Source organism: Prionailurus bengalensis, chromosome D1 (genome assembly GCF_016509475.1).
Source record: "Prionailurus bengalensis isolate Pbe53 chromosome D1, Fcat_Pben_1.1_paternal_pri, whole genome shotgun sequence".
Lineage (NCBI taxonomy): Eukaryota > Metazoa > Chordata > Mammalia > Carnivora > Felidae > Prionailurus > Prionailurus bengalensis.
In genome coordinates, this window is record NC_057346.1 from 54,887,877 (window position 1) to 54,907,435 (window position 19,559).

The 19,559-nt window shown below is 40.8% G+C and overlaps 1 protein-coding gene across 4 annotated transcripts in view; it reads left to right on the top strand.

Annotated features, from left to right (window-relative positions):
* Positions 1-19,559, top strand: part of PAK1 (p21 (RAC1) activated kinase 1) — a 165,687-nt gene that overhangs the window by 66,503 nt on the left and 79,625 nt on the right. Inside the window, exon 1 of one of the 4 annotated variants that reach the window (XM_043580143.1) lies at positions 11,648-11,871. The exons of 2 other annotated variants lie outside the window; for them this stretch is intronic. The gene's annotated coding sequence lies outside the window, so the exon portion shown is untranslated. Of the gene's footprint in view, positions 1-11,647; positions 11,872-19,559 lie in introns of those variants that run through there. One more of the 4 variants, XM_043580144.1, reaches the window with a different exon arrangement.

The following is a 19,559-nucleotide window of genomic DNA, read 5'->3' on the forward strand; positions in this document are numbered from 1 at the left end:
TCATAGGTCTCACTGCCAACCCCACTTACTCTAGTTGTCGTCACTGTCTTCTCTTGTTCTGCTTATTCCCTCCTCTGGGCCTTTGTCCAGGCTTTCTTTTTTCCTTTTTCTTAATTAATTAATTAATTAATTAATTAACTGAGAGAGAGAGAGAGCGCGCAGGGGAGAGCAGCAGAGGGAGAGAGAATCTTAAGCAGGCTCTACCCTCAGCATGGAGCCCAAATGGAGGGCTTAATCCCACGACCCTGGGATCATGACCTGAGCCAAAAGAAGAGTCAGACACTGAACCAACTGAGCCACTCAGGTGCCCCCAGGCTTCTCTTTTCTAAGTTTGAACTGATTTCAAAGACTAGGCTTTTTTCCATGCTTTATAATCATGATAATGAATGGCAAAAAAAAAAAAAAAAAAATTGATTGTTTACTTTGACCTTTCCTGTCAGATTTTTAGTCTAGTTAAAATAATTTCAAAATTGAGGTCAAGGGGCACCTGGGTGGCTCAGTCGGTTGAGTGTCCGACTTTGGCTCAGGTCATGATCTTGTGGTTCGTGGGTTCAAGGCTGGCATCAGCCTCTGTGCTGACACCTCAGAACCTAGAGCTTGCTTCAGATTCTTTGTCTCCTTCTCTCTCTGCTCCTCCCTTTCTCTCTCTCTCTCTCTGTCTCTCAAAAATAAATAAACATTAAAAATATTTTTAAAATTGAGGTCAAAACATTTTCTAACATACGTATTCAGTTTTTAGCTCTTACGGAGGCAGGGCACCACAGGGATTGCAGTCAAGCTTACCTACAAGGTACTTGTACTTACCTAAAAGGCTAACTTTTAGTTTGATTTTGTCTGACAGACAATGTTCCATCTGCCTAGTGGTAATTGAAATTAAAGAAGAAGAAGGCTTTAGTTTCTCTACTGTTGGGGAAGCAGCATGAGAAGCTCTTTAGGATGTGATAGACCTGATTTCTAATTCCAGCTTTAGTATCTACTAGGTTTGCAGTGTTTGGCAAGTGTAAGTTCTCTGCCTTATTTTTCTCGTCTGTAAAATGAGGATAATAAAGCCAGTTTTTAGGAGCTGTAAGGATAAATGTGGTTCTTCTAGGCCAGACTCTGATTTTGACTTTGTCACTAACAATGGGAGTCATCACCCTAAGTATTGTCTCTGGCATAGTGTATCATTTCACGCATCTCAAGCCACTTTCCCATCATCTTATGTAATCTTCACAGTATGTTCAGGAAGGGAAAGATAGTGTGATTGTTCTCACTTGAAAAATGGGGAAACTGATGCTCAGAGAAGTGGCCTGTCCAAGGACCAGGACTTAAGAGTCTTAGTTTAGGACTACCTTTGTACACTGACCAGTTCTAGGAGAGAGCATTGTGGTAAAGATTGTCCTGAACTGAAAGTCAAGAACACCCTGATTAATGTCTTTGCTAGGAGAATTTGGGAATATCATCTCAGTTTCTATTTTAAAGCAAATATGCTAACTCTTCTGCCTAACTCGTGTTGGCTTGTTCATTCGGCAGTTACCAAGCCTTTACTGTGCTGTACATTGTGGTAGGCCTGCCCTTCCCTCAAGCTGCTCACACTTCACCGTGGAGAACAGATAATCTGTATCAGTGAGAAGAGCTATAGCAAATGTGTGTGTGTGGTGGGGGGGTGGGACCGGCATTGGTAGTGCCAGTGGTCCAGGAGAGATGGCTTTGGGACTGGGCTTTGCTTGTGAGGAGAAATCTCACAGGATTTTATTTAAGAATTAAATTGGATAATGAGTATGACTGTGCTTTGCTTATTGTAACGAACTGCATAAATGTTAGAGACTGTCATATCTTACAGGAAGTACTTCTTTTCTAATACCTTACTAACCTAGTGGAACACCACAACAGGAGTCAAAGCTTAATTAACGTGAGAAGAAAGATTTTAGTGGCAACAAAGATTGGAAGCTCATTTAAAAAAAAAATCTGGGGGCACCCGGGTGGGTCAGTTGATTAAGTGTCTGACTTTGGCTCGGGTCATGATCTCACGGCTTGTGGGTTTAGGCCTGCATCTGGCTCTGTGCTGACAGCTCAGAGCCTGGAGCCTGCTTCGGATTCTGTGTTCCTCTTTTGCTCTGCCCTTCCCTTGCTTATGCTCTGTCTGTCTGTCTCTCTCTCAAAAATAAATACACATTAAAAAAAATTTTTTTTTAAATCTGTATCTAAAGTGTTTTGAGTCTATGATTTCTTAAAATAGGGGTATGCCTATTAAAATGTCTTTTGCTTTGATGACACAATGGACCTTCAGACTGCTTTTGTGTTTGTAAAGAATTTGTTTAATAATCTTAATAATCTTAATCTTAATAATCTTTAATCTTTTTAAAAAAGCTACTTGTGTTGCTGCAGTTTTAAATATTTAAGAGCTATATTTAACAAGCATGTATCCTGGGGTCTAAATGGGAGCAGATTAAGACAGAGAGCAATTGTGTGGCTGGGCCAAAAGATATGTGATACTTTTATTTTTTAGATTTGTTTTGATTCAGTAGATATAATTGTTAAGAACTTTGTATGTATGAGGCTTTGATTGGGTCCTGAGGAAACAAATGAATGAAACATTCTCTAACCAAAGGGACTTCTACTAGTCTGGCTGGAGATAGAAGACATCTGTGGTAAATTTTCATGAGGCACTCTAAGATCCTAAAGGATGAAGACCTACTCAAGCCTTGGGCAGGACCACAGCAGAGATGGCAAGTTTGGAGAGGTTAACACCTGAAGGTTAAAAGCTTGCCAGGAAACAAAGGGAGATAATGAGAGATAAGGCTGTTCCGATTAGAGGTAACAGCATGAACAAAGGCATGGAGGCTTAGAGTAGTACCTGCTACTTAAAGCACTCAATAAATAAGAGATAAATTCCTTAGAATTCAATGCTGGATATTGGAATTGATAAGACTTTGTTTTGTCCTTTTTTGGGGGAGATGGTAAGAGTATTTTTAGTTTGTTAGGGTTAGTGACAATGTGTAAGACGGAGTACTTTTTTTAATTTGTATTTTTGCTCTGCCACTTTTACAAAATTGGTGTATGATGGACGTAGAACATTATATTAGTTTCAGGTGTACAACATAATGATTCAGTATTTGTATACGTTGTGAAATGTTCACCACGTTGTCTGTTAACATCTGTCACCATAGTTACAATATTTTTCTTTCCTTTTTCTTGTGATGAGGACTTTTAATATTCACTCTCTTAGCAACTTTCAAATATGTAATACAGTATATTTTACCATAATCACCATGGTAAAATCACCATGTAATGTTGTACATTACATCCCCAAGACTTACTTATTTTATAGCTGGAAGTTTGTGCCTTTTGACTCCCCTCACCTGTTTCACCAACCCTCTCCCCTGCCCACCTGGCAACCACCAATCTGTTCTATGTGTTTATCTATGAGATTTTTTTTTTTTTTTTAGATTCCACATATAAGTGAGATCATACGTATTTGTTTTTCTCTGACGTTTCACTTAGCATAATGTTGAGGTCTATCCATGTTGTTGCACATGCTAAGGTTTCACCTTTTTTATGGTTGAATAGTATTTTGTTGTATGTATAGATCACATTTTCTTTAACCATTCATCCATCAATTGATACTTAGATTGTTTCCATATCTTGGCTATTGTAAATAGTGCTTCATCATGCATATATCTTTTTAAATTCATGTTTCTTTGGATAAATACCAGAAGTGGAATTGCTAGACCATATAGTAGTTCTATTTTGTTTTTTGTTTTGTTTTTTTTAACTTTAAAAAAATGTTTTATTTACAGGGGCACCTGGGTGGCTCAGTTGGTTAAGCCTCCAACTTCGGCTCAGGTCATGACCTCGTGGTCCGTGGGTTTGAGCCCTGTGTCCGGCTCTGTGCTGATAGCTTGGAGCCTGGAACCGGCTTTGGATTATAAATAAATATAAAATAATTTTTTAAAAAATGTTTTATTTATCTTTGAGAGACAGAGAGACAGGGCATAAGCAGGGAAGAGGCAGAGAGAGAGGGAGACAGAATCCGAAGCAGACTCCAGGCTCCGAGCTGTCAGCACAGAGCACGTCACGGGGTTTGAACCCACAGACTGCGAGATTGTGACCTGAGCCAAAGTTGGACACTTAACCGACTGAGCCACCCAGGCTCCCCTATTTTCAGTTTTTTGAAGAATATTCATTCACTATGTTTTCCATGTGGCTGTACCAATTTACATGCCCACCAGCAATGGACAAGGGCTCCCTTTTCTCCACATCCCAGCAACGCTTGTTATATTTTATCTTTCTGATAACAGCCATTGTAACAGGTGTGAGGTGATATCTCACTGTGATTTTGATTTGCATTTCCCTCACAATTAGGGATGATAGGCTGTATTTTTGAAAAACTATTTACATATGGGAAGAAAAAGTACAAGGAACAGATAACTGAAGTGAATGGGTATCATTTGTTTTTACTGCATAGCATTTGGTGTTCCCCAACTTATGAGTCTTCTTGGGGGCAAAGATGCTATCCCCTAAAAGTGCTAAAAATGTATCTTATCTTAGATAGTTGCTTTTCAAATTGCTCCGCTTCTAGAGCAGTGACCTAGCTTTCACCAAAACTGCACTTGGATTTAGGATTTAATGACATGAGAGAAAAAGTAATGGGGAACTAACTTTCTGTCTTTGGTGGCAGAAGCAGTAGCATCGGCCTGCAAGTTTGAGTCTCTGGCATTGAAGTGGCATTGATGCTGGTGGCTCTTCAACTGAGGTTGAATTCTCACACTCCCAGAAGTGGCAGAGCTACCCATTCTAGCATCTGATGATCAGAAGTAATGGTAGTCATTTCTACTGACCGGGTTGTCAGTGTGGCTTTGGGCTTTGTGTTGGATTTGATGTAGAGGCAATAGAAAAAGTGAAGTCAAGGCCAAATCTAAATTTTGGCTAACTAACTGAAAGAGTTGAGTTGCTATTTACTGAGAGGGGGACGATTGAAGCAGGAACAGATTTTGGATCTGTTAAGTCCCACTGTCAGTGACACAGCTTTGTCTGTTCTTATATTTAAAAATGCTTTTTTTCTAAGATGTAGGTCTCCTAATGTTTGCATCCCTTATGACTAGCACTGTGTCTGGCATGTAGAACATATTCAGTAAGTAGTGAATGAATGATGAGATTATTTGCTCTTTTCTTGAATTATCAGACTATTTACTATTGTCTAAACAGAGTGAATGCTTTTTCCTCCTTTGAGTCTTTGCTTTTGTGGTTCCCTCAAGGGAATTCTCTACCCTTATCCCCAATCTCAATACCTCTATCTATAAAAATTCTCCTTCTTCAATATCCAGCCCAAATGCTATCTCCTCCATTGCTTCTTTCTTTTCTTGCAGTATTTTTGTAAGCTGTTATTTTTATTTTTAATTGTTTAAGTTTATTTATTTATTTTGAGAGAGAGAGAGAGAGGGAGAGAGAGCACATGAGTGGGGTAGGGGCAGAGAGAAGGAGAGAGAATTCCAAGTAGGCTCCATGGTGACACGGTGCTGAACCCAATACGGGGCTCAAACTTACCAACCATGAGATCATGGCTTGAGCCAAAATCAAGAGTCTACACTTAGCCGATTGAGCCACCCAGGCATCTCTATTTATTTTATACTGTACCTCATTTCATGGTACTTAATAGGCAACTGGCCTTGCCATCTAATTACAAGAAAGAATAGTATGTTCGATGACTACTTTATAAGCAAAGTCATCATTATTGCCTGACTTCCTCCTACATTTAACTGGTGATATGGGAAAATTGTAATTTTCAATCAGTAAATGCGTTGTTCTTAAAATTATTTGTGGTTGCAAAATAATCAAATAAAAACAATCTTTCTTTTTCCTATGGGCTGTATAATCACTATACATAAGCCATTAGTTAGGTTGAAACCTGTAGTGTCTAAAGAAAATTTGCTAATTATTACCAATCATTAGCCTTTATATAGTGTTACCGAGGGTCATAAACTCATATGTGTATACAAGCCAGGTAAGTGACCTAAAAGGGCCTGGTCAGGCCTAAGGTGATTACATGGATAGAACATTACTGGTCAAGGTCCATGACTCAGAAGAATAACTTATGAATTATTTACTTTGTGAACCAAAGGACTATATAAATGTAAGGAGTAATTGCACCTAAAACAAGTTAACTGCCAACTTGTGTAAACTTGCACAAATTATTTTTTATCTCTAAGATTTAATTTCTCTCTCTGAATGTACAGTTTTGGCTTTAAAGTCCCTTCTACCTCATTTGAGTCTGCTTTTTTATTTCTTTAGCTTATAGTTTCTTCCTTAATCATAAGTTTGATTGGTTATTAGCCCTCAGTAATAAAGCTTCCTTCATTATTAGCCCTCAGTAATAAATAGAATTCTGGCTTCTTACCAGTATGCCTCATTTTCATGAGTCTTATGTTTTATCAGAGGGAGCCAAGTTTAGCCAAGCTTCCTATAGTAGCACCCACCATTGAAAGAAACACCTAGCTGACTGGCTGGCTAGGAGTGAACCAGCTAGCCAGCCTTCTATAACTGAATCAGCACCTGGTTTTTGAGAACTGAAATCTACAATAGAAAATGCCTAAATTTGATCTTTCCTGCTGAAAATATTAGTGGGCCTGCTTTACATTATATGATAATGTTGTTTCTTCTACCTTATCTAGTTTATTTTGTTTATTCAGTTTTCTAGTGTGGGACTTTTCATTTTATATATGCTTGCCTCCACTATTAGTGGTGATTAGTGGAGACATAGGCCATTTCTAAGTTGTCTTTAATCCCTGAAGCCTACTATAGGCAAAGACACATGGTAGATGTTTGATAAATTTTTGAAGAGATAGAATACTTATTAGATTTACAGGTGATAAAGACTGGAAGGGAAAACTATTCTAGATGGCAGAGAGAGAGAGAGAGAGAGAGAGAGAGAGTGCAAGTGAGCAAGTGAGCTTGCAAAGATGGGTTGAAGCCAACAAGATGGAATTTAAGGAGGATGACAGAGAAGTTCTACATTTTAAGTCTCAAAGAAATAGCAACATATGGGCAGGCTGGAGAAGACCTAGCATGATGCTATTCTTATAGAAATGGTGGTTTTGGCTGCCTAAGCTCAATGTCAGCAAAGACATTGCAGTGGCTAAAAACTAATGCAGCTTCAGACTAAATTATTGGAGGTAAGTAGAGTTAAAGGAGGTGATAGTCCAACAATGTTCTGAAGGAGACAGACTGCACTTAGAGTATCATGTTTATGCATAGTGGAAGATGTCCTAGATCACCACTACTCAAAGTAGAGTCTGACCTATTCTCAGTCTACAATGAGATAAGCATAAAAATTGAGAGTGTTAAAAATTTTTATGGCCATTTGACAGAGTAATTTTATGTTTAATGAATCTACTAAAAAAGAAAATGAGCTTTGTCTTGTATGTCCTTTATATTGCTTGAAACTTTTACTTTTTATTTTATTTTAATACATTTTATTTTTAGATAAGTTTTAAGGCTTACAGAAAAATTGATCAGAAAGTACAAAGAGCTCCCACGTACTCTCTTTCTACCACTCTCCCTTGCACTTTGTCAGTGGTCAACATCTTGCAGTGTTGTGAATTAGGTACAATTGATGAACCAATATTGACACATTATTACTAACTAAAGTCCATAGTTTATATTAGGGTACACTCTTTGTGCTGTACAGTTTTGTGGGTTTTGACAAGTGCATAATGTCATGTATCCTATCCACCATTACAATATCATATAGAATAGTTTCACTGTGTTAAAAGTGCCCAGTGTTCCACCTGCTAATCCTTACCCCAACCCCCTTCTAAACCCCTGGCAGCCACGGATATTTTTGCTGCTTTTATAGTTTTGCATTTTCCAAGAATATCATGCTTTTCAGCCTAGCTTTATACTTGACACTCTTTCACTTCAGGTTTTTCTGTGTCTTTTTGAGGTTTGAAAGTTCATTTCTTTTTATTGTTGAATAATACACCGTTGTATGGATGTTTGTTTACCCATTGATCTATTGAAGGGTATCTTAGTTGCTTTGAAACTTTGACAATTAAGAATATGGCTGTAATAAATATTTGTGGACAAGGTTTTGTGTGGACATAAATTTTCAACACACTTGGATAAATTCCTAGGAGTGCAATTGCCAATTGTATGGTAAGCCTATACTGTATTTAGCTTTATAAGAAACTGCCAAACTGTCTCCCAAAGTGGCTGTTCCATTTTGCATTCCCATCAGCAGTGAATGAGAATCCTTGTTGCTGTATATACTCACCCACATTTGGTGTTATCAGTGTTTTGGGTTTTAGCCATTCCAATAGGTATGTAGTTGCACCTCATTATTGTCCCTAATGACATATGATGCTGATTGTCTCTTCATATTCTCTGTATCTTTTTTGTTGGGGTGTCCAGATTATTTTATCCATTTTTTTGGATTGGGTTGTTTTCTTGCTGTTGAGTTTTAAGAGTTCTTTGTACATTTTGGATACAAGTTCTTTATCAGATATGTGTTTTGCCAATATTTTTTCAGTCTATGGCTTGTCTTTCCATTTTCTTAATGGGTATCTTTTGCAGAAGTTGTACATTTTAATAAAGTTCAATTTACCAACTTTTTATTTTATGGATCATGATTTTGCTGTTGTATCTGAAAAGTCATAATCAAACTCTTTTTATTTTTATTTATTAGAGAGAGAGAGAGAGAGGGTGCAAGTGAATGAGGGGCAGAGAGATAGAATATCCCATTATGGGCAGAGAGACAGAGGGAGGAAAAGAGAGAGAGAGAGAGAGGGAGAGAGAGAGAGAGAGAGAAGTGATGCTCACCTGGGACTCACATTTTTACCCGAAGCAGGGCTGGAGCCAAGCAGGGCTCGAGCTCACCCAAAGTGGGGCTCGTGCTCACCTGATGTGGGACTCGAACTCACCCACTGTGAGATCATGACCTGAGCTGAAGTCAGATGCTTAATGACTGAGCCATCCAGGCGCCCTTCAGTGTATATTTTTAAAGTTTCCCAGGTAATTTTGATGCAAAAGGAGAGTTGAAAACCATCATATTAAAACCGTAAACCATAGGGGCGCCTGGGTGGCGCAGTCGGTTAAGCGTCCGACTTCAGCCAGGTCACGATCTCATGGTCCGTGAGTTCGAGCCCCGCGTCAGGCTCTGGGCTGATGGCTCGGAGCCTGGAGCCTGTTTCCGATTCTGTGTCTCCCTCTCTCCCTGGCCCTCCCCCGTTCATGCTCTGTCTCTCTCTGTCCCAAAAATAAATAAAAAATGTTGAAAAAATTAAAAAAAAAAAAACGTAAACCATAAAGGTTGGTCCTGTTTACTGATGTTTCTATCCCTGGTGGCTTATACAAGATCTTAAGTAGTTATTGAATGAACAGGTGATGAATAGAACATGGGAGTATTTATCCTGGAGAAGAGAAGTGCGGGGACTTGATAGATTACCATAACATATATCTGAAAGCCTTTAATATTTGCTCTGAAGGATGTTTTCCAGGAGGCAGAATTGGAAGTTTACAGAGAGGCACCTGGCTGAATGTTAGGAAGCATTGTCTAATAGTGCTGTTTTCAAGGAAGCTGTCTGTTCCTACATGTATTTCAGCAGAACCTAGAAAACCATCTGTAAGAGGGGGGATGCTACATGGGGTGGAAAGTTGGGTAAGATCAGATGTTATGATTATTGATCATTACTTTGAAAAACTATGTCCAAAGCAGAAGACTGTTCCTGACTTTCATCAACTCTGTATAAGTTGATACAAGGGTATGGGGTTAAAGGAACATCCTAAAACGACTTTGAACCTGAGTTCTCATAGTGTCGTAGGTCCCCCAGCCGGTGTTACTGACCAGTTCTCTATAATGTGGGTGTCTTCAAGAAATTCCCTATCTCCTCCATCAAATTTGGGACTTCTGGTAAGTGGACTAGTATGGGTGCTCAGGGTCTGCTGGGAAAGATGGAAGATACTTAACATAAGAGCTCTTTCTGTCCTCATGGAATTCTTCCCTTACATCCTTCTGCAGTTAAATAATTTGGCCACATTGAATGGAGGTGTAGACATCTGACAAGGAAAATGGATAAATACCATAAAATTTCTGTCTAGCATCCTTAAATTATTGATCAGGCATAATGCTGGTTATCTGCTCTTTGCTAGGCAGTAGGGACAGGGGTTATGGCAGTTGATCTAAAGATGACTAACATGGCAGAGAGAAGTAAAGCATAGGAGTCAGACCAGAGTTGGGACAACTCAGCCGTTTTCTGGCTGTGTGGTCTTGGGGAAGTCACTCTCCTCTCTCATCCATCACATTCTATTTTCACTAAGTTCTGCTGCAGCTTCTTCAAGCTGTATCCTTAGAAAATGCTTGTTTTGTTTCAGCTCGTCTTCCAATATATTAGTCAAAATCATTATTATCTTCTCTTGCCTGGAGTTCTGAAAGAACCTACTAACTTGTTTTCTTGTTTCTATCATCCTCCCCTTTATTCTCCATTCAGCAATCAGTGATCTGTTAAAGATGTAAATTAGATCTCATTATTCTGCTTAAAATCATCCAAAGTCTTCTGATCCTTAACACGGAACAAAACGCGAACTCCTAGTTCTGACCTGGAAGAGACCTTGCATAATCTGACTCCTGCCATATATCTCAAGAGCAGGGTGTAGAGGGGGGTAGTTAGTGGCATAATATTACCTCTTAGGGAGCATTTGGAAATGTATGAAGGCTTTTTTGTTTGTTTAATGTTAAATGATTCAGGGGGCACTGGTGGGGTTTAGGGGGTCTGGGCCAGGGTTAATGAATGTCCTGTAATGTGTTGCTCAGCTTAGGGCTCATTACAATGCCTGATTCACAATATGTGCTTAAGAAATACCTATTGTATGAAACCACGTTCTTCCTGGACCTCAGTTTTGACATGTGATTTGGTAGAGTGCCTACTTCATCGGGTTGTGGTGAGACAGACAAAACATTTTTTTTTTAAATTCTTTTTAATGTTTATTTTTTGAGACAGAGAGTGAGTGGGGGAGGGACACACACACACACACACACACACACACACACACAGAATCTGAGGCAGGCTCCAAGATCCCAGCTGTCAGCACAGAGCCGGTTGAGGGGCTTGAACTCACAGACTACTGGATCATGACCTGAGTCACAGTACAACGCTTAACCGACAGAGCCACCCAGGTGCCCCTACACAAAACGTTTTGTAAAGCGTCTGGTACACAATAGCACTTAATAAATGGTAGCTGCTGCTGAGCTTTCTTTGCTTAGAAGCAGCTGTAAGTGCCCACCTAGTTTCCCCTCGGGCATTAGAATTAGAACCTGACACCTTGGTGGTATAGAGGGGTGGGTGCATCTCTTTCCCTGAAGGCTGATCTGATAAAATACCTGGTTTGACCTGAAGTGCCCTTGAGTCCTTGTACAGATGCAGAAACTAAGGTACAGAGCGGGTCTGGTTCTCTTCCTTGACTCTGGGGCTCAACCAGGACTCTGACAGGCCCCGGAAAGCCTAGCCCCAGCGAGAAATTACCTCCTGCTAGGTAGCGGGACTAGGTGGGGGAGAATAGCTGAGAGGGTGGTAAGGTAGCAGTCTCCCCGCCCTCAGAGCTTCTTCGGGGGAGGGGGAGGGAGAAGCGCCGTTTACTCCCGCCTCCTTCCCTCCCTTCTTCCCCCGCCCCTTCTGCTTCACCAACCCCGAAGCTGCGCCTTCGCTGAGCCCTGCGAGGGCGGGAGCGTGCTGCAACCGAGAGCGGGAGCTGGGGCGGCTGAGCTGCTGGGAGCTCGGCCCCAGCTGAGTAGAGCAGCGCGGGTGGAGCCAGGGCGTTGTGCCGTTAGCTGGGCGGGAGAGGTGCGGCTCTGCGACAAAAACAGTAGCCAGAGATGCCGGGGCCAGCTCCCCCCACCAGGTAATGCTGGCCCACCCTGGGGCACGCCCAGCTGGGCACTGCTGGGAGGGGGAGGGGTCTCCATTGGCTTCCGGGGAGTGGTGCCGCACAGACCGGTGGGTTTAGGGTCTCTTAAGGAAAGAGACTCTAAGTGAAAGAAAGGGCTGAGGGCGGAACCCTCAGATGAGCCGGCCTAGGGCTAGGCCAGCACCTGGAATCAGCTCTGGCTAGGAAAGGTTGGGAAGGGGAAGCTGGTTTGGGGGAACTGCTGTGCCTCAGGAGCCGTTCTCTTTTGCTAACACCCTCTCTTTGGTGGTTTGGGTGGTGCTTTCTTCTACCTTGGCTTAGGTGCTGGCCTGCTGGGACCCTGGGGGTTTTCTCTTGGGTGCTGGGGAGGGCCATTATATTATAAGTGACCTGTTAAGAGGTGGAGTAAACCGGGAGATAGGAGACCCAGGCTGGTCCTGTTCTGGTAGCCTCTGTGGGCCTCAGTTTCCTTATCTATGCAGTGAAGAGCTTGATGTTCTTTTTGTAACTCTGGCTTCCCTAGATGTAACTGCCTTTTGGAAAAGTAAGCTGGTTAAACCCTAGAATGGGCTGCAGAGATGTCCCCTTCAATCCTGTAGAAGACAGGGGAACTTGAGAGCAGGCCTTTGTATCCTGTCCTCCAGCCAGCCTTTTGGATGACATCTTGCTGGTCTGCTGAGGACCCAGAGACTTCACGGGCAAGGCAGAGGCTGATTATTTTAGTGTTGAGTGTAGGTATGTTGGATGTAGGGAGGTGGGGTTGGGAAGAAACAGGTCAAGGCATGTTAATGGTTTTTCTGTGAACTGGCCAGTGATTTGATACTTGAGTGTAAAGCTGCTTTAAAGTAGGCTATCTTCGGGGTGCCTAGGTGGCTCCGTCAGTGGAGTGTCTGACTCTTGATTTCAGCTCAGGTTGTGATCCCAGGGTCATGGAATCGAGCTCCGCATGGGGCTCAGTGCTGAGCCTGGAGCCTGCTTGAGATTCTCTCTTCTCCCTCTATCCCTCTCCCCAGCTTGCTTGCATGCTCTCTCTCGTTCTCTCTAAAAAAATAAAATAAAATGTTAAAAAATAAATAAACTAGGCTATCTTTTCTGGAGCCCCCTCCTTACTCAGCCTAGTTAATGACAGACCTTGGGGGCTGTGCAATGTCTTACTCTGTATAATTCTTTCCTTCTTAATCATCTGGGACCAAGAAACACTAGGCCTGATACTAACTTACCTGGATGATTTTGATCCCCTACCTCCCCCCAGTTTTTCTGTGACACTGCCTCGTCTTCCTCGCCCCATTTTTCTATTTCCTACTCCTGTTCATTTTTCCTTCCCCTGTTTTTTCTCCTGCCCTCCATTTTCTTTCTTCTTCTTGCTCTCCTCATACTTCCCCTTCTTATCCTTTACCCTCCATAGCTAGTTTTTCCTTCCCTCTCTTGGGTCCTTCTCTTCTTGGTTAGGCTTTCTTCTCTTTTCCTTTTAGAACTGTTGGTTAAACTTTCTCATTATTAATAAACCTACTGGTTTGTATGGACCTTTTTGTGGTGTTTGAGGTCCAAACGCTCTCCGTTTCCTACCTAATTCCCTTACTTTGAGCTTTCATCTACAAATTCTGTGCCAGTCTCTCTCCTTACTTCATCTGTGCCTTGCTTTGGGTTTGCCAATAAGCAATCTTTCTTCCAGGATTTGACCCCTACCTCCTTCCCAGAGGGGAGGGGGTAGCATAGGGAGTAAGCAAGATGGAAAATGGACAGCTTGAAGACTAGAGTGGGAGTAGAGCAAGGTGTCCAGTAGGGCTGGGCCCAGACTCTCTTTTGTGAGACAAGTGACTGGGAGAGGAAGAAAGGCTCTGTGGCAGCTTTCATTGTTGACCTGGAGGAAAAGAGGTGGACTTGTGAGCCAAGGGAAGAAGAGGGGATAGCAGGGATGGGGTAGAGGGAGGAGGGTGGGGTACTGGAGAGAAGAACAATGGTCTTTTGAAGAAGAAGGTGGACTGAAAAAGTTAGGGGTTATTTGGGTGTTGAGGTAGGTATGGTGGGAAAGACTATAGTCTGGGAAAGAGGACCATATAGGTTAATTTCTTTCCCTCCGAAGGCCGGCTTTTTGGACTGTCTTGTTTCTCCTCAACAAACTCTTCTTGAGCAGTGTCCTCAAAGTAGGAGAGGTGAGAGAGGAAGCAGAGATAAGAAGACAAGGTTGCTATTTTCCTGGCACTCCCTGGGTAGACTATAATGTGGAATGCATATGTATACAAAAAACTTTGAACATGACATCTATCATCACACATTCTCTGGATCATCTATTCAGTGTTAGTTGTGGTGCCAGGTGCTGGGGATACAAAGATGGAAATTGGACTAAGTTGCTACCTTCCATTGCAGGTCAAGGAGTATGGGTGTCTATAACCTCATGTGATAAGTATATGTGACAGAAGCACAAGGGGCTATGATAACACAGAGGGAGGGAACTTTTTATTCAGCAAGTCAGTGGCAGAGATTGGACCTAAATTCAAGTCTTCTCTAAAGGTGGTATCTGTTCTTTTATGCCATGTTGTCTTCAGACCCTCTGTATGCAGTGTACAAAGAGTGTTCTTACATTTTCTTTTCTGGGGCTGGACTCAAGGTACTACTGAAATGAAAACAGAGCAGTTCCACGTGGTAGGTCACTGTGCCATGGCCAAACGCTCATTACCTTGGAAGGGAAACTGACATGGTCCCTGTTAATTTCTTCTGGCTCTAGGCCACTTGGGTGAGCTTCCTCAATGAGTCATTTGCTGTCTTCATCCCTTCCGCACCCCTCTATTTTCTTAAATTCAATTTCTGGTGGGCTTTAGAGGCCAGAGACCTGATAGAGCTAGGCTAGGCATTTCACTTCCATTGGCCTCTGTAAAATAGGGATTTAACACCTCATGGGGTTGGTGAAGATCAAATGAAATAATGAATGTGTGAAACTAATTTGTAAACTGTGAACTGATCTACAGATGTTACTGTGGTTATTTGTGAATGTATTTTCACCATGAAAAATGCTTAGATGCTATAGCATGAAAGAAATGCCTAGGGTTGCTCACTGACTATTTTAGAACTGAGCCTCAATCTTTTTTTTTTTTTAATGTTTTATTTATTTTTGAGAGGGAGGGAGAGAGAGAGAGAGAGAGAGAGAATGAATGAGAGAGAATGAATGAGAGAGGATGAGCAGGGGATGGGCAGAGAGAGAGAGGGAGACACAGGAAGCAGGCTTCAAGCTCTGAGTTGTCAGCACAGAGATGGGCACAGGGCTTGAACTCATGAACCGCAAGATCATGACCTGAGCCAAAGTCGGGTGCTTAACCGACTGAGCCACCCAGGCACCCCTCAATCTTTTTTTTAAGGTTATTTATTTATTTTGAGAGAGAGAGAGAGCTAGCACGAGTAGGGGAACAGCAGAGAGAGAGGGAGAGAATCCCAGGCTGTCTGCACAGAGCCTGATGCGGGGCTCAATCTCACATGAATTGTGAGATTATGATCTGAGCCGAAATCAAGAGTCTGACAAGTAACGGTAACCTACTGAGCTACCCAGGTGCCATGAGTCTCAATCTTTAATAACAAAGGAAAAAAGAGGGAGTTAGAATGAGGAGGACTTAGAGACTGACTGGTAATTGAACCCCATGCTAAAAACTGAAGTCAAGAGGTATAGTGATTTCTTTTAGGTCAAACAAATAGTAGGTGGCAAGTATAAAAGATATTATTTTTGGTGATGCCTTGTGATACAGGAAAAAAAAAAGGAAGAGTAAAGAAAAGAAAGAAAGGAAGGTGGAGGGATTGAAAAGCAGACTGACCTCAGTTCAAATTTTGGTTCCACTACCTACTAACTACTTGGTTTTTAATCTCTCTAAGCTTCATATATAAAATTGAATATATTTATACCTACCTTGAAGAGTTACTATAAAGCTTGAACATAATTATATAAAAAAGAAAAAGTGTATAGTAGGCACTGAATAACTATGCTTGCAAAAATAAACTCTTAAGTTGTCTTCTTAAGAAAGCCTTCCTTGGGCACCTGTTGGGATGAGCACTGGGTGTTGTATGGAAACCAATTTGACAATAAATTTCATATTAAAAAAAAAAGCCTTCCTTGACTCCAAGGCTATTAAGGGCCCTTCTTTGGGATTCATGAAGCACTCATGTTCTTCCTCTCACCACTGACAGTGGCACTTACCATGTCATGTCATACTGTCATTGCGGTTTATGTATCTGCCTATCCTATTAGTATGTGACTATTTGGAGGGTAGAGACAGGCTCTAGTAAATCTTGGTGTCTACTTTTGCTGAGCCCTATTTAGTTGCTAACTATATATTAGTAAACACAAAAGACTTAGTTGCTCCTTTGTGAAGCTTTCTGTTTATTGATGGAGATGTATAATAAATAAGCAAATACAATTAAAATTTATCATAGATGCTGTGAATACCAAGAGTTTCATTTATTCATGTTAGGTTTAGGTGGAATTGTCTAACAGATGGTTACTAATCTGAAAGAGAGCTTTTGGGCTAAAGATAGAAACTTGGATAACATCAACATATAGGTAATATGTAAAGCCATACATAGAGATACATGTACGCCATACATCTAGATGAGATCATCTAGATGAGAATGTAACATATGAAGAAAGGAGGTTTCTAACCTTGGACATGTCGAGGATAGCTAGGAAGAGTCAGCAAAGGAGATAGGAGTACACAAAAAGAAGGAGAAGCAGGTGAATGCTGCAGAGAGATTGAGTAAGGTCAAGACAGAATAGTAACCATTTGATTTGGCAACATGGAGATGATTGGTAATCTTGACTACTTTTGGTGCAATAGTAGAATATTACTTGGCAAATAGAAGAGGAGGAAGTGGAGATAGTATAAATAGACAATTCTTTTGAGAAGCTGTGCTATGAAGGGCAACAAGAAATGTATGATGTTTTGAGGAAGATGTTGGTGTCTTTGAATGGGAGACACTATAACATGTTTATATTCACTCAGTATTCTCAGAACAGGCCAAAAATTTAGAGATCATCTTGATTTTTCCTTTTTTCTCACATCCAATCTCTAAATAAACCATTTGGCTCCACCTTCAAAATATCTATCTTTGCTTATACTGCTGTATACTGACTGCAATCCATTAAGGCATCATCAGTTTCTACCTGGACTATTATAATAATTTCTTAATGGTCTCTTTACTTTTCCTTTGCTCCCCTGCAGTCTCTTCTCTGCAACCAGAGTGGTTTAAACATAAATCAGAACACTACTCAAAACTCATTAGTATCTTCTCATGCTTGATACAGAATTCAAACTTACTGTTTGTAGGACTGTAAAGTCCTACATAATCTGGCCCCTGGCTATATCTCTAATCTTAGTTTTCTGCCATGCTTTTCCTTGTTCAGTAAACTTTTGTCTTGCTGTCCTTTTCGCTGCCCTACATGCCCCCAAATAGTCTCATCTAGGACATTTGTACTTACTGCTCCCTCTGCTTAAAATGCTTCCAGGTATTACTAAGATTAGTTGTCTCATTTATTCAGGTCTTAAGTGTCTCTTCCTCAGAGAAGCCTCTCCTGATCATCTCGTCTTATATACCACCCATCCCTGTTCCTCTCCATATTCACATGTATTACTCTTTAATTTCCATTATGGATTTGACATTGCATATTTATTTGCTTATTTCTTTGTCTGCTTCTTTTACTGGTTCATAGAATCCACAAACACAGGGACTTTGTCTTATTCAGCTAGAGTAGTACTGGGATAATGTAGATGCTTGATAAATATTTGTTGAATGACTGAATATATCTAAAAAAGAGAGGGAGTGGGGGAGAGAGACTGATTAATTGATTGGTTGATTAATGTAGCTGAAAGAGATCATTCCAGGTGAGAGGGAGTGCAAGTAAAAGAGTAGAGGGAAAAGAGAGAATGGCTTTTGATGGGAGTAGGAACACTTCCTTCATTGTAACTGGGTGATGCAGGTGCAGACAGGCACATAGATTTGGGAGTGGGAAGATGGAATTCTCCTGCAAAGATTTCTATTTTCTCACAGAAGGTGAGTTCATCAGCAAAGGGGAAGGGGTGATTGGGAAGCCCAATTGAGTGCTTATTTGAGGCAAGGTAATCATATGTAGGGAGGTATTCATAATTTTCAAGTGAAAGCAGTCAATCAGGCAATGTTCTCTAGGACATTCAACTGCTTCAGTATAGAGACATTTGGGAGGGAGTTCAGGTATGCCAAAGCTGAGATTTTTCCAGTTGAATTTTGGAAAGGGAGAGGAGGCAAAGGGATTGATTGTTTTGTTTTCTGTGTGTCATGTGTGTGTTTTAATCAGATTTGTTTAGATTGATCAGATTTATTTAAAGTATGTATGTACAGTGAAAGCCTGTTATAAGCTGTCTTATTGTCCTATAGATTTTACTGAGAACCAGTCATCATTTGCCTGTAATTAATATCTTTTTTTGAGAGAGAGAAACATGCGTGCACAAATGGGGGAGAGAGAATCTTAATTAAGCAGGCTCCTCAGCCAGCACAGAGCCCGAGGCAGGGTTTGATCTCATGTCTCACCATGAGATCGTGACCTGAGCTGAAATCAAGAGTTGGATGCTCAACTGACTGAGCTACCCAGGCGCCCCCTGTAATTAATATCTTAAGTCTCAGTTCACTGGCCTCTACCCCAGTGTTAACAGGCTCCTATGGTAATATGACTGTGATACCATTGTGAACTTTGAGCACATTGTAGCGTATTTAGTAAATTCTAATTCCCCTTACTTTTTCCTTTTTTTTTTATTGTGGTAAAATGTATATAACATAAAACTTACCATACTAACTATTTTTAAGTGTATAGGTCAGTGGCATTAAATACATTCACATTATTATGCAACCATCACCAGCATTCATCCTAGAACTCTTTTTATTTTATAAAACTGAAACTCGGCCTGTTAAACAGTAACTCTCCGTTTCGCCTCCCACCAGCTTCTGGCAGCCACCATCATACTTTTTATCTTTATGATTTTGACTATGAGAATATGATCTCATATTATTGGAATCATATAGTATTTGTCTTTTTGTGATTGACTTATTTAACTTAGCATAGTGTTCTCAAGGTTCATCCATGTTGTAGCATGTTACAGAATTTCTGTCCTTCTCTGAATAATATTTGAGTGTATGTGTGTACTACATTTTGCTTATCTATTCATCTGCCAATGGATCCTTGTATTGCTTCTACATTTTAGCTATTGTGAATAATACTGTTATGGACACAGGTGTGCAAATGTCTCTTTGAGACCCCATTTGTGTGTGTGTGTGTGTGTGTGTGTGTGTGTGTGTGTGTGTGTGTATACCCAGAAGTGGAATTGCTGGATCATATGGTAATTCTATTTTTAATTTTTTGAGGAACCACTACACTATTTTCCATAGTGGCTGTACCATCTTACATTCCCACCAGCAGTGAGCAAGCGTTCTAATTTCTCAACATCCTCACCAATACTTGTTGGTTTCTCTTTTTTTGATAGTAGCCATCCTAATGATGCAAGGTATTATCTCATTGTAGTTTTGACTTGCATTTTCCTGATGATTAGTGACGTTGAACATTTTTTCATGTGCTTATTGGCCATTCACATATCTTTTTTTTTTTTTTTTAATGTCTATTCAGATCCTTTGCCCACTTTTGAATTGAGTTGTTAGGATTTTTGTTGTTGAGTTTT